Below are 16,380 nucleotides of genomic sequence, written 5' to 3' on the forward strand. Positions count from 1 at the left end.
TTTGATAATCTACCTTGTCATCTTATATAATATAGACCATAAAATCTTCTCTAGAAATTTGTGCAGTTGATCTACAAAACGCATGTGTGCGAGATTTCTAGTGATGACGAATTAGCTTCATCCTTTGGCAGACTTTTCCACCAACTTTTCCACCATTCTTTTAAAACAGCTAGGACTCGCTTATTAAATGCTCACTTCCTCCTGCTCTTTCCCACTGTACCTGTGTAACAAATTCTTAGCTTTAGGCCTCATTTCCGTAACATGGATTTTGCTTTATCTTGGTGCTAAATGAGGCTTCATCCAAGTTTTTTGGCATACGTTCTTTTCATTTATTGCCCAGACACTTTATCTGAGCAGACTTGAGGATATCCTTTGTGTGGGTATTGGGTATGCACCCAACTGATCACTCGTAGCTGCTCTGCGGTAGATACAAGTGACGTGCTCAAGTCTAGGAATCTCAGGTGTGTCTGCCACACTCACGCAACCTGTCTCGCAGCGATCCTGACAGTTCAGGAAAGCATCAAACTTGCGCTTAGTTCATGTGTATGTAGCAAATCCAGTGCGTCTCTGAAGTGCTGGATTTATTGCAGAGAGCAGAACAGCTGTGCTCTCTTCTGCATATATCTGTGCCCAGGAAATCTCAGACCAGAAACATAACAATCTAGAGCTTAAGCTTTTCATTTACAGTCTCTTAATGAAAGAAAATACTTTAAAGCAAAATGGTTTCTAAGTGATCACCTTAATTCAGTTTACTTCCTTGGCATAGCATTTTTAACACTGTTTTTCACTAAAATATTAGTGCTTGGGGAGTGAAATTTAACTGCACAGTCCCTTCTTCTAGTAGTTCAGAGAAAAATACATGCAGGAAAGGGATATCATAATTTGAAGCGTAAAGAGGTTTTTGCCTTGTGATTTTGTTTTTTTTTGAACAACAATCCAATCATTATTAACATTTGAAAGGAAATGATCGTTAACTGTTGATGTAAATCATAGGAAAATCTTATTTAACAGGTGAGTGTGTCATACATGCGCGCACACACCCACACCCACCTGAGCTGGAACGATTCTTTGCACACTTGGTTGTACATGGCTAGTTTGATCCAGTCCTTTTCAAAGATAAAGGAATGTGCTGTAACACTGTCTGTTTAGATGAGGCCTTCGAAACAAAACGGCAGTACCATCAGCTGGACGCACAACAACGCGTAATGCATACCAAGGCCCTAAGCTCCAGCCCGAGACTGACAGTCTGCTCAGCTCTGTATGAGATGAGATTACAACTGTTGTCCAAAAACTGGACCATGGCTGTCTGTGGATATTGTGCGTATGATTTTTAGCTGCGTGTTTAGGCAAACCAGCTCTCTAAGCTCTTACTTCTGTCATGTGGCATACAGCAAAACCATGGCTTATTGATTTTACACTTTTCATGCATGACTAACAAGATACAACATGATTTTATGTACTTTGTTTTCTTATTGTGCATGTCTTCAACTTGGAATAGAAAGACTCTTTTAAGATCAAAGATTTCATTAGCTTCCTTAAGAGCAAATGATAATTAATCAAAACCTAAATCCAGCTCCACAGTTATTCCAAAGTAAGCTAAAAACAAAGAAACAACAACCAAAACAAAAACCCCAACATGCTGCTTTTGTTTATCCATTTAACACAGTCTATTTTTAACAAAGTTGCTGATGTTTGTCCTTTCCCCGTTGAAAGTCTTTTGGATAATGCCTTGCAAACCCAACCAAACTTCTGAGTACTTTTTGTAATGAAGACAGTGGGCTAGGTTTTTAAAGATCTCGTGTATCACATAATCTCCTGTAGTTGCTTAGGGAATTTATATTACAAGTTTATCTTTTTAAGAAATACTTGAGACCTACTCCAAGCTTACGGTGATAAATGAAAGGCCCTAAATATCAGATCAATCTGTGTGTGATACTGCTATATACTTTGACGGATTTTCAGACTAGGAATTCTAAGATTTCTGTTCTGCTCTTTAAAATCTTTCATACATCTTTTTATATAAGAACAGACAGATTTTCTTTCGGTTGTGTTTCTAAGTCTCATTCTATGTTTTATTCCTACCTAAGTAAATACCCGTACTTGTTATGAACTAAGACGCAGTTTACAAAGAACCACCATTTAAATCGGTTGCTTGCCAGAACCCCGCTGTCTTCAGCAGAGCTCTAGGACACTAAGATTTTCCTTAAACAAAAGGAAGTATGGAATTTGGGGAAAAGTGACCTAGCTGGAAAAGTTCAGGGTTTGGACTGCATTAATTTCTGACAAGAAAGGCAGTAGGTTCACTGTTTTGCTGCTAGAGGGCATGGGAGAATTCTTGGGTTGCAGATTGAAGCAGAATTCTTGGTGCAGAATTGAAAATTTTGGAGTTTGTTCCACTAGCAGAAGTGGAACACCTTGTCAAGGAAGATGCAGAAGTCAGTCTAGAGAGGGTGCTGGTTGTGGCAATTCACAGCCTTCCAAGAAATCAGGATCTGCTTTTGAGGCCATATGCTTGGATGATTTGGCAGAACACGCTCATACTGCTGCAGTTCGTGGCTTAAAATCATGCTTTTGCTTTGAAGTGAGCCAAACTTGCAACTTTCCTGTTGCTTCATTGCTAGTATTTTCTTATAATTCTGCAATAAAACTTGTCATGTCCAACTTCCCATGATTTTCCTTCATCTTCTATTACCAGCAGTAGCAACAGGAGAGGTTAATCTCTTGGCCGTTTGCAGCTGTGAACTGACTCAGCTCTTGCACTTCCTGATGACATTCTGATGAAAGTGGAATAAGTCATCCTATTGAGAACTGTGTATAAATACATCTTGAGAACTGTGTATAAATACATCTTGAGAACTGTGTATAAATACATCTTGACATGCACAAGAGTTTTGGAAAGACTCAAAACAAGATATCCCAGAACTCCTTAGGGATCCTATGCCGATTCTTCAGTGTAAGGAATTTCTATAAGCTGTATTTGGTTTTACTACCTAGCTATTTTAGTTTCTGCTCTGACTTTTCGTGTTTTTGGTGTCATGGGCCACACTGAGTAACGCTCCATGTTCTCTGTAGGGTTGTGTGTGTGTATAAGATTCAAATGTTTTAAGTTACAGAATTTGTGGGATTTTTTTTTTTTTTTGCTTACCTCCCCCCTCTAACTCCCCTGAAATGAAAGGACAGACATTACTTTTATTCACAGAGCGTGTTACGTGCTTCTATAACACCTTGGCTAACCTTCCTTTTTCTTGGCTACAGCTCAAGCCCTTGAACTTTTGACACTGTTTTTCCTTGTTGGATCTGTTTCAAGACTAACTGGTCGAGTTAAGTTCTTAGCAGGAATAGGCTTCAAGTTTCTCTCTGAGAGCATGTTAGGGAGATTCATCTTCTGCCCTGATTATTTTCCTCCTCAAAGTGTTTGCCATCTGAGCAACAGCAGAAAAAACAAGTGAGCAGCCACCCAATGTAGGTAGCTGAAGCCAAACGGTCAAAACAAATGGTCTCAGACTGAATGTTATTGGCCTCAACAATTTAGCAAATACAAATAGTGGTTTAAATATGAAGATTGTGAACGTGGAATTGTGCCCAGCTTGCGAACCCAAAGGTAGCCTCACCTCCTGTGAGCACTTGTCTGATGCTTCTGCCTATTCAGGAGTAAGCTTTTTTCCTGCCTATGCCACTAGACCAATTTAAAGTCCCTTTTCTGTTAGATTTTTTGCAAGGGCTGGAACCCCCCCAAGTAACGTCATTAATGAATGTCTTGGTTAACGTGGCTGTGTTATTGGCTGCACACAGAGGTCTCCAGCTTGGGACTTCAACTGCAGTATGCAGAAGGATCTTTGGAAGCCTGTCTGCAGGTCTCGTGCCTCTCCCCGTGGTCAAGGATGGGCTTGGAGTACATGGAAGTAGATGTTTGCATAATACCAGTGTTTTTATCTGCTATAAATGGTTTGGAGGGGTGTGAAAATCTGTTTTTTTTTTTTTCAGAAGTAACTTGCTTTTCTAACTACATATCTAAGTTACTGTGGGTTATGCAGGTCAGACTACCTGAGGGCCCAGCATAGATGAAGCAGTACTTCCCGAGAGGGAAACTCGGAGCACTTTGGAATTCCACTCCTCACATTTTGTTTTTAAATGTAAGTGGCTGTTTTTGCTTTGCTCTGTACGGGGCTAACTGTTCATGTGCGTTACCCACAGTTACATATGTGTTTATAGCACATAGCTGTGCGTTCAGCATAGTTTGCACGTGACCATTCAGCTCCACCCAGGGACTTGGGAAGAATCTGTGAATTTTGTTTGTCTCTGAATGGGGATGGCTTATGTGGTAAGTGCTTAGGTGTTTGGTTTGAGGAGCTTCTAAACGTGTAGAAGAACCTATATTTATGGTGCTAACAGTGAACGGTGTTGCAAAATGGGAGAGCAGCTGATTTTGGTGTTTCAAGACTACGTTACAGTGGAGAATAGAGAGTCCTGCTGTTGTGGTCTGAGGGACAGGATATTGGACCTTGTGTGGAACGCAGGTGCTCTGGATCTCAGTGTATCTTAGGATGCCAGAAGTTAGCAGGAATTACTTGTGATGGTGCGGCAGCTAGAACTGGAGTGTTAGAAAGCAACCGATAAAGAACGAACAAAATTGTGGTAACACCTGGGTTGACAGTGCTAAAGAAATTCAGGTTAACAACCTCTGCCCACTATGTTACCTAATTTTAATCCAAATAATTGTGTATTTGGTGACTACACTGCTGAGTTTCACAGTCTCTTTTTCAGGCACCAAAACAGGTTAAGAAAGCCCAAGAACATTCTGCTAAATGTATTAGGCTATATTCACTGATATGCTCTGGGTACTTTGTGCTCCCCCAGTGATGCAAAGCAGCCATAAACCTGGATTAATGCACTGGAGCTGTGAGTAGTAAGGGAGAATTTCGTAAAGAAACAGGATGATTGTAATTTGCTGTGATATTTGTTTTTCTGAGACTCCTGTCTAACCTTAAGATATTAATTGACCAACTTAAAATTAGAATTTAATGAAGGTCAGTTCTCCTAAGAATCATGAATATAATACAATTATGATCAGTTATTTTCCTTTTCCTGGAAGAGACAGGGACTGTTTCTAGTGTCAGGTTTACAGCTGTTGTAATTGGTCATTGCTCAGAGTCTAAAAGAATCAGCACTTAGCTGTGAAAGGTGAAAATGTCTTGCTCTGTATCTGCATACTTTTGCAGAAACAGGAGGAAAGCGGAGAACAAGAACAAGACTGCACATTTGCAACATATCCAGGGGATATAAGGAGTAGGGTTTTTTTATTGTTTAAAAACTTGTATTCGTTCAGAGTGAGAGTATACGGGGGAAAAAAAAAGCTAGCTTACAAAGTCTGAGGTCAACTTTAAAGCCTGGAAGCCAGAAAGGTAGTACGAGTATCTTGTCTGGCAGTATTGGACCGTCCCAGTGCTTACCATGAAAGAGTGAGCAGCTGACATTAAACAGATACTAAAGTGGAAAGCTTTATTTCTAAACTCTTAAATTTGTATATGAACCCGTCCTAAGGAGAAAATAGAGTATGCGTTGCATGAGAAAGATAAGGCTAGTCTTACTTCTCCCTAGTACAATGTGTCTTTATATCATCATTTTATCCTTATTATATTTTATTTGCACTCTATTTCAGCATAATGAACTAAATCTTGGGAGACATAAAAAAATCCACAATTGGTTAATAACCACTTTCTCCTGTTTGAAGCCTAACATTATTTTAAGTAAATTGAGATGAAGTAGGTGTGAATATTTTGTTGTCTTTATGTGTGTAACCATCAACCCTACAAAAGTAGGATTTTGCAGTTGCACGCTTTTTTGTCCAAAGAGCAAACATGTATTAAAAGACAGATTTCAAGAACTTCAGCTATAAATGAATGACTGCAGTCTCTCTTGCCTATCTCTATTCTTTGCTTGGTTTCCAGTAGAAAATTGGTGGTACCTCAGCTGAAATTTGAGCATTAGAATCAAGCCCACAGAGATGAATTTCGTAACTTCCTTCAAACCACACTGGATCCAATATATGGACTCTCATGTGTGCACCCTTCTCTATTTTACTGCGTTTCTGAGCAATACTGAATTCTTGAGTTTGCATAATTTACAGGAAAATTGCATAGAAACTATTCTTAATTTGTTTCTTATGCTACATTTGTTCTCCTTGCCTAGCTGGGTGAGAGTTGATGGTGAACTCTTTCAGAGTCAGGCCTTGAAAGGCTGAGCTGTACAATGGAGCAATAGCTCTAGTTCTTGTATTTATTCTTTTTATCTTTGTATCTAAACCATTGCTTGCTGTAACATTAGGGCTTGTTGGTATGCATTGCTGTACCTGTTCCAATTAAGGTATAATTTAAAATCAGTTTTGTTAAACCAGTCCAATAGGCTCCATAGCCATTCATTTCGGCATAAACTGAATTTATTTCAGTTTAATGTAAATCAGTTAAGAACACTGTTGGGCTGAAATATAATAATCCATTAAATTAGACAAAAATTGAAGACATGTCCTCCCAGGAGTTAGCACTGGTATATACTAATCTAAATTAGCTAAAGCAAATATAGATGTAGACAAGAAATTAGCAATGAAATTGAGCACCTACTGTCATAAATTCCATTAACTGAGACCAATCAATACCTCTGAGGAAGCAACAGGAGAAAAAGCAAAGAAAACAGGACCTTTTACCTTGCCTGATCAATGTAAGCAGTCGTTGTATACACGAGGACAGAATTTTTGGAAGCCCGAGTCGGTAGAATGGAAAGGGCAGCCGTATGTCTGCTGGGCTCTCATGTCGTTAACTTGAGAGCTAGAGCCGGGAAGAACGGATAAGTAGAGTTTGTGGTCGAGCTAGTAAATTTTTCATGCCTAATTTTCACACCTCAGCTCGCGTCTCTTTTCCCGTTTTCTAATACAGTGGGAAGAGAGAATGGAGAGGGTGAGTAATACTAGGAGGGTTTTTTTGGGTGAGGAAAGGGCTGTGTTTCAATTTTGTTACCCTTCTGTAGGATTTTCAGGAGGGAAACGCGCAGTTGCAAAATGGTAAAAATAACCTACACTGTATATCTGGAAAGCTTATAGCACCATCTGTGCTTTGCCCCAGCTCTCTTCAGCAGCAAAACACCAGACTGCTTCACCACCCTTAGTGATTTCTTTTACTGAGTTGCCGTTTTTCTGAAATCCTTGTATATTCAGTAATATCTACTAGTATAACCATATTGCTAAGGATTCAGTGGAGGAAGGGATTTTTGGGGACTCCTGTATTTTTCTTCTGCCTAGTTTAGCTTCAGATTATTCTTTTACTTTAGCTGAACTTCCATAAAGACTGGAAAAAGAGGGGCAGAAGTAGGGACAGCATCTTGAGTCTATAACTGAGGTTCCAGTAGCTGGTTTGATATTTATGGAGCTCTAAGTAGTGCCCAGCGAAAGAGTTGTTTTGGGAACACTGTTACGGTGATTCCCTCCCCAGCTGGACAATCCCCAGCCATTTCAACTTCATTCTTTACATTGTGAAATTAGAGGGTGGGAGGAGGAAGGTGACTGTACACACCTTCATTTGGCATCAGGCACTGCCCTCTTAAGAGCAGGAATGAAGATCACCACAGTAGCTATTACTGTCTTATGCTTACAGCAAGTGTTGTTGCACCAGACCGCAGCAATCATCATGAGGGCAGCTGTTTGGTGTCATATTGATATTCTCCAAATAGGAGCTAAAGCAAACACTAAATGCTTTGCTTTGTTTTGTTTTCATTTATATTTCTTGTGGCGCCAAGTCAACATTAGAAAGGATACCAGAACAGCTTTTTCACCCCCTTTTTTTCCCCCTTTTTGTGGAGGAGAAAAAAAAAAAAAGAGGTTTCAGTTGCTCCCGCTGCTTATGTGCTGAGTGTGATTTGCATCAGAAGAGATATTTCTTTTTATCTATAAGTTCATTTACATAATATTCATCAGCCTGCCAGCTGAGGCCTGACTTGCACTGGTGAAAGGAATGTTGATATGGGAAGAGATGCCTCTGATTTCTAGTTTACTGTTCAGGCAACAGGTATTTGAGACTAGAGCTTGCCAACTATATACTACACTTTCTGCCAGTTCCACTACCTTCGCTCTGTGCAAGAGAGGCTTCGTTCTATTTGTAGCGTGATGCTCAGCAGCCCAGAAGTACTGGAAGACGAGATCATTTTTCTTAATACGAAAACAGGCCCACAGCAATTTTGAGATGAAATTAAATCAAATTTCATCTTCAGCTTGGACACGCAAGCTCCCGAAGTTTGGGAATACGTAAGTGTAAGCCCCTGTCTAGATTTTGTGTCTCCCAGCCATCTTAGCAAAACAAGCATTTTCACCGAAATATGAAAGTGTGAGAGAAAACACTTCCTATAAAGTTAACACAGCTTCTAGAAAAGGGAATCCTTGAATCTAGTAGTTTCTGAATTCACGTAGAGTTTTCTGAGATCAGTCAGGGTACTTTCTGAGCATGCCAGCCGATCTGCAAGGACCCACTGGCTTGATCAGAAAGCAAACGCGTCCAAGGTGGGACACCACAGTGTTCCTCAGACCTGGCGTGCTTCCTGCGAGCGCAGCGTTTGCTGGGAACGGTCGAGTGGGTTTCATATTGCAGAGTCATTAAATGCAAAGAAAAAGCAGGTTGCTTTTGTGCTTGAGTTGCCTAAAGAAAAATGGTGTGATGTTAGGCAGGTTTTGGATCTTTTGTGAGCTTTGGATATGCTGTCGCTCATACTCCAAATGTTTTTCATCTTGTTTAAGAAATGGAAGTTTCCTGCCAGACTGGCTGTCTGCCTTCAGTTTCATTGACCTTTCTTGCTTTTATTTTTTTAAAATGTAAATAGCTCTAAAATGTTTACAACTCCTCAAGGAAAATACGTTTTAATGTTGTATGTCCCCAGGGGCCTACCTTGATTTAAGAAGGACTTTTGAGCTGAACCATCTTTTCCCAATCAATTATGTGTAACTTTTTTTTTATTTATTATTTTTATGGTATCTTCAATGTATTTTGATCTACCAGACAGAAAAGATTACACCTTTGGGTAGGCATTGATCCTGAAAGGCTGTAAACATTCACTTAATATATGAGTGAGCACTAACTGACATAAAAGTTGCTAAGTATAGGTCAAAGAGCAGAAAAAAATCTTTAATCATTTATATGTACTTGGTATACAGAGGCTGTAATTTTTTTTTTACACTGGACTTGATTAGATAGTGTGTTTGAATTTGATGTAGGTTGTATGTGTGTACACATCGTGCTACGGAGATTGCAAGCAATACACGAAGAAAAACATACATTGTGTTCAGTATTGTGATCACAGTCTGACCTGTGAGTCTCAGCTAACGGGCTCTCTTTGTATGTGAAAAGAATAAACGCTGAGTGCAAGCTCAAGCTGCTGAACGCTGTGCAAGTAAGATTTGTTCTCTCTGCGCTGTAATCCGCGGTCTTTTATTTGAGCCTGTAAGTGATGCACTTACTGCTTTTGTATGTGCATAGATTTGTTTCTGAGAGATGGAAGGCTAAGTCGAGATTTACAAGCGCTTGCGGTCTGATCGTCGCTCCTGACATGATGTAATCCTAGGAACACCACAATCCTGGTTGTACTTGTAGGCGGTTCTTACCCCAAAAGATTAAAAAAGCAAACAAACAAACAAAAGGACTTCTTTAGCCTGCTGAAGGCAGTAGGGAAATGTGGCAGGACACGTTATCCAGAACAGCTTGTACCCTATTTTTGTCACTTTTCTACAACGGGCTGAAAAACACGGTACCGTTCCTGCCTCAGTATGCAGAAGCCGATGAAACCAGTGTTGTGAAAAAGCTGGAAACTGGAAGCTGCAGTTTTCTAAGGGATTGCGTAGTGAAGACTTGAACTTTCAACCCTCCCATAAACAAAATGTGCTCCGTATCACGTTTAAACTTCTGGCAGTTTAACCTCCTACCTATCATGACAGAAAAATTTCTTTGGCTAGATATTAGAGGAGTAGGTAATACGGGATGGTCATGGCACTGGTGATATGGTTTGAGTTGGTACTGGATTTTGCATATCATCTTGCTGAGATTTTGGGCCACTGTATTTAAAGAACTGTTTATAAAAACAGCATGCCCTCTACTGTCTTAATTAAATGCTGATTTTAATTTTAGAGTAAATCTGCATGTAACATGCAGATTGCATGACTTAGCAACCGTCTTACGTAAATCCATCTTTTTTAATAATGATGCTTTGTTATTTTACGTTTTATCACTATCAGTGTCTGTCTTTGTTTCTTCCATCTTATGCGAGAATGGTTTAGACCTGGCAGGTGATGTAGAGCTATGGATAAATACTTTCTGAGGAAAGCAGATATTTATGTGGGATTCTTTTCCTGTCCTGCTCTCTCTCCTTCCCTGAGCCTCTGTAGAAGCAACATGGCTAAACCTAAGTTGCTTACTCAAGAGGGAAAGGTAAAACGATTTACAATACGTATTTCTAACCGTGGGCTGACTTCAGACTTCAGTTTTGGTCCTGTTTATAGCAGTGGCTGACTCAAGGGTAGGTTTTTGATAGCCCTACTCCCAATGCTATGCCATAATCACTGAAGAACATTACTGTCTGGAGTTAGTCAAAAACTTCTGAAGAGAGTGAACTTTTAGAAATGTTGGAAGGACTCATGGAGCCAAAGCTGGAGGGTTTTTGTTGTTTTATGAAATGTTTAAAGCTAGACATAAAAATGTTAGAAACTTGTGCTGTTCGATCTCTGGGAGTTTATGACTTGGCTCCAAACCATTTGTCTAGTCAGAAGCTAGTCTTGGATTATATTTTCATATTTCAGTTAGACAACAGTGCTGCTTGGTAAGAACGCAGGTGGTTTTAGCAGAGCGTAACAGACACTTAGACTGAACAAATACCCTGAACCAAACAACTTCCACAAACACAGAAACTAGAGAGTTTCCCTCTCCCCTCTGAATGACACAGCAGGCTGGATGGAGCAGGGGGTAGGTTCTGCCTTTCTGACTTGTGTGGTGTCCCTCCATCTAGGCTGGCTGCTGGAAAACGCCAGCAGTGTGGCAAGGGATACAGACTGTTTTGAATGAGTCAGAAGGTAATCTATCTTTTTTTTTTTTTTCCTGTGGCGTGATTTCTTAGAAGGTGAATTTCACTGAATGATCCCTTTTTTGATCTTAATGAACACTTGTACAAGGTTATCATCTCCATATCTAGACGCTTTCCTAGTAAAGGACTACTGTTCTAATCTCTTAACACACGCCTGCTACAAACTTGTTTCCACGTTTGGACTTATACAGCCCCCAAGAGAACCTGGAGAAGCTGCTCTCCTGCCATAATTTGAAGTTATTACTAGGACATTGTAGGCTTTTTCTATCAGGGCCCAAACTTTTAGAAATGTGAGGTGTTCAGAAACTGACTGAAAGCTACTTCTACAATCCTCTGACCTTTCACTGGATAACTCAGCTGCTCCAGAAAGCCGAGTTATTGAAGGAAAACGGCAGGTTTAGAATTCCATCATTATTAGACTTACCTCTCCATTTCCATAACCTGTGTCCTCTCTAAAATGCATGTAGTCGTTTGCTTCATTGCCTTGCTTTATCGAGGATGAACGCAGTGCGTTCTCGTTCAAATATGGTCTGTGTGACCACATCGTGTGGCAACATTTACATAATATAGGTGTAAGCAGGGTTATTTTCATTTAGAAGTTTCTTTTTCCTAGAAACATTATGACCATATGATTTTTTTTATGTTTAATAGAAATTATACTTATTTCAAAATATTGACATGCAGGCCATTTCTGTTCACAATGCAAGCAACAGGATGAAACAAAAACTCATTTTGAAGCTGTTTTTGATTTAAAGTCTTGAGTAATTACAGGTAATAGACCTATTCATAACTAAGTTTGTTGTTTGTTTTGCATAGTTCAAGAGCTATGTTCAGATTTGTAATTTTTTTTTTGAATCAGCTATGCATTTGCTAAGACTTGTCAAGTTTAGTCTTTGCTGCTAATTTTGGTCAAGCTGTTTATTTTCGCCAGATAGCTGATACTTGGTTGATTTATTACACGTGCTCAAGTTCCTGTTCTATTAACTAGTCATGTCTTAAATTTATTTCACAGTGTCAAAGAATATGGGAAAATGGAAATGATTCCATCCATTCATATCAATCTCTAGAACAGGGAGAGATTGAATTGTGGGCTGCAGTATGGTTTTTTGTTTTGTCCTCTTAAAATGAAAATGAGATCCTACCACTGAGCTCCAAGAATTTAGAAATCTCAGGACAGTGCAGGGGTGGGAGTGTGGATGTATGTAATGTGGGTGAGGGTGCGTGCGTATATATGTGTACACACACACACACATATATGTTTGGGCAGGTAGTAAATTAAGACATGACTGAGTTGTTTGCTTCTGAAGAACTGTATTACAAGCCAATATGTGGAAAAAGTGGGGCTTAGTCAAAACAAGGAATTTGGGTTTTACTGAGCCTTACAAGTAGTAATTAGGAACAAAGCTCTGCACCTTTTACTAAATGTGAGCTCTGACCTGGCTGCCAAAACCACACCTTGAAAGGATTCACGTGCCAATCTTTTTAAGCTGAAATGAAAAATCTCCAAGAGTTGCCTGGGCTTTCTTAGAGGATGTCATTAAACCTCTCCTTATTGAGGAAATAGCAACTGAGCATGCAGTACAAAATGCTAATTGGGCACTGCGTTATTGTGGCTTGAGCTATAAAGAGATCAATAAAATGTGCCAAACCAAGTAAATTATATTATTAGACTCCACAGTTCAATCAGGAAAGCAGGCAGCTATTTTATTAGAAAATTTGGCTGAATCAATGGAACAGGCAGTTCAATCAACGGATTATGAATCTCAGACCCAAAGGTATATGGAAAAGCAACTACTGCTTTAATGTATGCAATCTGATCATTAAAGTATAGAAACATTTATTGAATTAGGAAAAGCATGTGCTTTAAAATGGAATGGCTTCTGTCTTAAGTGGTATCTTATAACATAAGGATCAATAAAACACTTATGCGTATGAATCCTCAAGATATTTGTGCACCTCTGAGCTGTTTTCTAGCTGGTCTATTTTCTTAAGTTGGTGCAGGCAATAGAAAAAAACGCTGAAGTTATCATTCAAGCAAGTTTGTTTTTCATCTCAGCATAATAAATGAAATATTTTTGAAGATATTATGTACTTGAATGCATCCTAAAGGGTTGGAAGGCTTTTATCCGCTATTGTGTAACAGAGTGAGATTGGAAATGAGGATAAAATTTGATTACTTTTCATATATGTTTAAGCTTTGTGCATCGTATTACCTTTGCATTTGATTTTTGCCAAGAAGCAAAAAGACAAGTATGGCACACTGTTCAGTTTTAGTACTTGTTTTAGCAGCTGCCAGGCAGAATTCTCTAATGGACAGGGCGTGCGACTGGCAATCTGGAGACCGAGCTCTTGCGCTTCTGTTGGTAGCATGTCTTGTGGAGTCTTTTGGAAACTTCTGTTTCCTCTTCCACTTCTGTTTTCATCATCTCTTAGATTCTCTGGCCTTGATGGCAGGACTTCTTGTGTGAGACATTCAGAAGGAATTACAATGTAATTGTTTATAAGTTAAGTATGAATCACTATAAACAGTTGTTCACAGAATCACAGAATCGTTTAGGTTGGAAGGGACCTCTGGAGATCATCTAGTCCAACCTCCCTGTTCAAGCAGGGTCACCTAGAGCATATTGCCCAGGATCACATCCAGACGGCTTTTGAATATCTCCAGCGAAGGGGACTCCACCACCTCTCTGGGCAACCTGTTCCAATGCTCTGTCACCCTCACAGTGAAGAAGTTTTTTCTCAGGTTTAGGTGGAACTTCCTGTGGTTCAGTTTCTGCCCATTGCCTCTTGTCCTGTTGCTGGGCACCACGGAGAAGAGGCTGGCCTCATCCTCTTGACACTCCCCCTTCAGATACTTGTACACATTGATGAGATCCCCTCTCAATCTTCTCTTCTCCAGGCTGAACAGGCCCAGCTCTTGCAATCTTTCTTCATAGGAGAGATGCTCCAGCCCTCTAATCATCTTGGTAGCCCTCCACTGGACTCTCTCCAGGAGTGCCATGTCTCTCTTGTACTGGGGAGCCCAGAACTGGACACAGTACTCCAGGTGAGGCCTCCCCAGGGCTGAGGAGAGGGGCAGGATCACCTCCCTCCACCTGCTGGCAACACTCTGCCTAATGCACCCCAGGAGACCATTGGCCTTCTTGGCCACAAGGGCACACTGCTGGCTCATGTTTAACTTGTTGTCCACCAGCACTCCCAGGTCCTTCTCGGCAGAGCTACTTTCCAACAGGTCAACCCCCAGCCTGTCCTGGTGCATGGGATTATTCCTGCCTAGGTGCAGGACCTTGCACTTGCCTTTGTTGAACTTCATGAGGTTCCTCTCCGCCCAGCTCTCCAGCCTGTCCAGGTCCCTCTGAATGGCAGCACAGTCTTCTGGTGTGTTAGCCTCTCCCCCCAGTTTAGTATCATCAGCAAACTTGCTGAGGGTGCTCTCTGTCCCTTCCTCCAGGATGAATATATTGAACAAGACTGGACCCAGGACGGACCCCTGGGGGACACCACTAGCCACAGGCCTCCAACTTGACTCTGCGCCATTCACCACAACCCTCTGCGCTCGGCCATCCAGCCAGTTCTCAAGCCACCTCACCGTCCACTCATCTAGCCCACACTTCCTGAGCTTACCTAGGAGGATGTGATGGGAGACAGTGTCCAAAGCCTTGCTGAAGTCCAGAAAGACAACATCCACTGCTCTGCCCTCAGCTACCCAGCCAGTCATTCCGTCATAGAAGGCTATCAGATTGGTCAAGCATGATTTCCCTTTGGTGAATCCATGCTGACTACTCCTGATCACCTTCTTGTCCTCCAGATGCTTAGTGATGACCTTCAGGAGGAGCTGTTCCATCACCTTTCCAGGGATGGAGGTGAGGCTGACAGGCCTGGAGTTTCCTGGCTCCTCCTTCTTGCCCTTGTGGAAGACTGGCGTGACATTGGCTTTCTTCCAGTCCTCAGGCACCTCTCCTGATTGCCATGACCTTTCAAAGATGATGGAGAGTGGCCTAGCGATAACATCCGCCAGCTCCCTCAGCACTCGTGGGTGCATCCCATCGGGGCCCATGGATTTATGGATGTCAAGTTCAGCCACTTAGTGTTCTTTATAGCATCTAATGTTTCCTTCTTTATAGCATCTAATGTTTTCTTCTTTATCAGTTGCGTTTCAGATGGTTTCTCCTTGGTATTTTCAGTTCATTCGCTAATCAGAAGGATTTTGAAATGATGTTGCGTCAACTAAAGCTATTCAATGCTGTTTGTGCACAGCAGCACATCATCAATCCTTGATACAAAACTGGTGAAATATTCAGTTTGTTTTTTAAAGCAGTTAAATAAAAATAATTTTCACTGAAAAATGAGATTCTCTCCCCCTCCCCCCTTTTTTATGTAGAAAACAGTTCTCTTAGACAGGACTTGTGTGATATATTTATCATAACTGTAGTGAAAAAATACGGAAATAATCATCAAAAGAATTTATGTCAAAAGCAATTAAATAATGATTATTCTTCATATTTTGTCTTGTCTCTGTGCAGGAGCTAAAAACTAACTCTTAAAAGATGCATCTAAAGATGTCCAGTGCTAGTTTTATCTGTAGCATGGACTGAGAAAACCAGCAATCGTTTGGGCGGAGTAATCTGTCACTCATTAGTGTCTTGGCTTCTGGGCAATTTACATGGAAGCCATAGCAAGGTAAGTGTTGTTATATAGTTACATTGGTAAGAAAACATTGCCAGGAAAATTACTAGTATGCATGATGAAAAATATACACGTAAATGGTAAAATATATATACTAGTCTCTCTTAGTAGCATAAATTAGGATTACATGTGTGTGTAACGGGGTGTGTGTGTGTGTGTCCATATATATGTGTGTGAGTTCTTAAAAGCTGTAAATGCTCTTTCTTCTCACCTGTCCTCACCTCAGTTCCTAGTATACCTCCTCCATCTCAGTGTTAGTTTCTTGTCTGTTAGCCTAATTTACTATGCATTGGAGACTTCTAGTTTGCTGCGAAAGAGTAGGCAGAGGAATGAGACTCTGTAAATGCCAGTGTTTCCTTCATCCTAACATTTTTTTTTTTAATTTATCTGTTGCAGTAGATTCCCAGGTTGAGATTAGGGTTACTAGTTCTCATGGCAATGGCAATGCAAAAAAAGCACAAGTGAAAAGGCAACTATAAATAAAGAATTTCTTAAAAGTGGAGTCTACGTAAATTATAGTTCCTCACGAAGTCTCTGCTCTGTCACTGACTGTTTTGCTAGAAAAGATATTTTTAATACTCTTTAACT

The sequence above is a fragment of the Struthio camelus genome, chromosome 9, assembly GCF_040807025.1.
Source record: "Struthio camelus isolate bStrCam1 chromosome 9, bStrCam1.hap1, whole genome shotgun sequence".
NCBI classification, from domain to species: domain Eukaryota; kingdom Metazoa; phylum Chordata; class Aves; order Struthioniformes; family Struthionidae; genus Struthio; species Struthio camelus.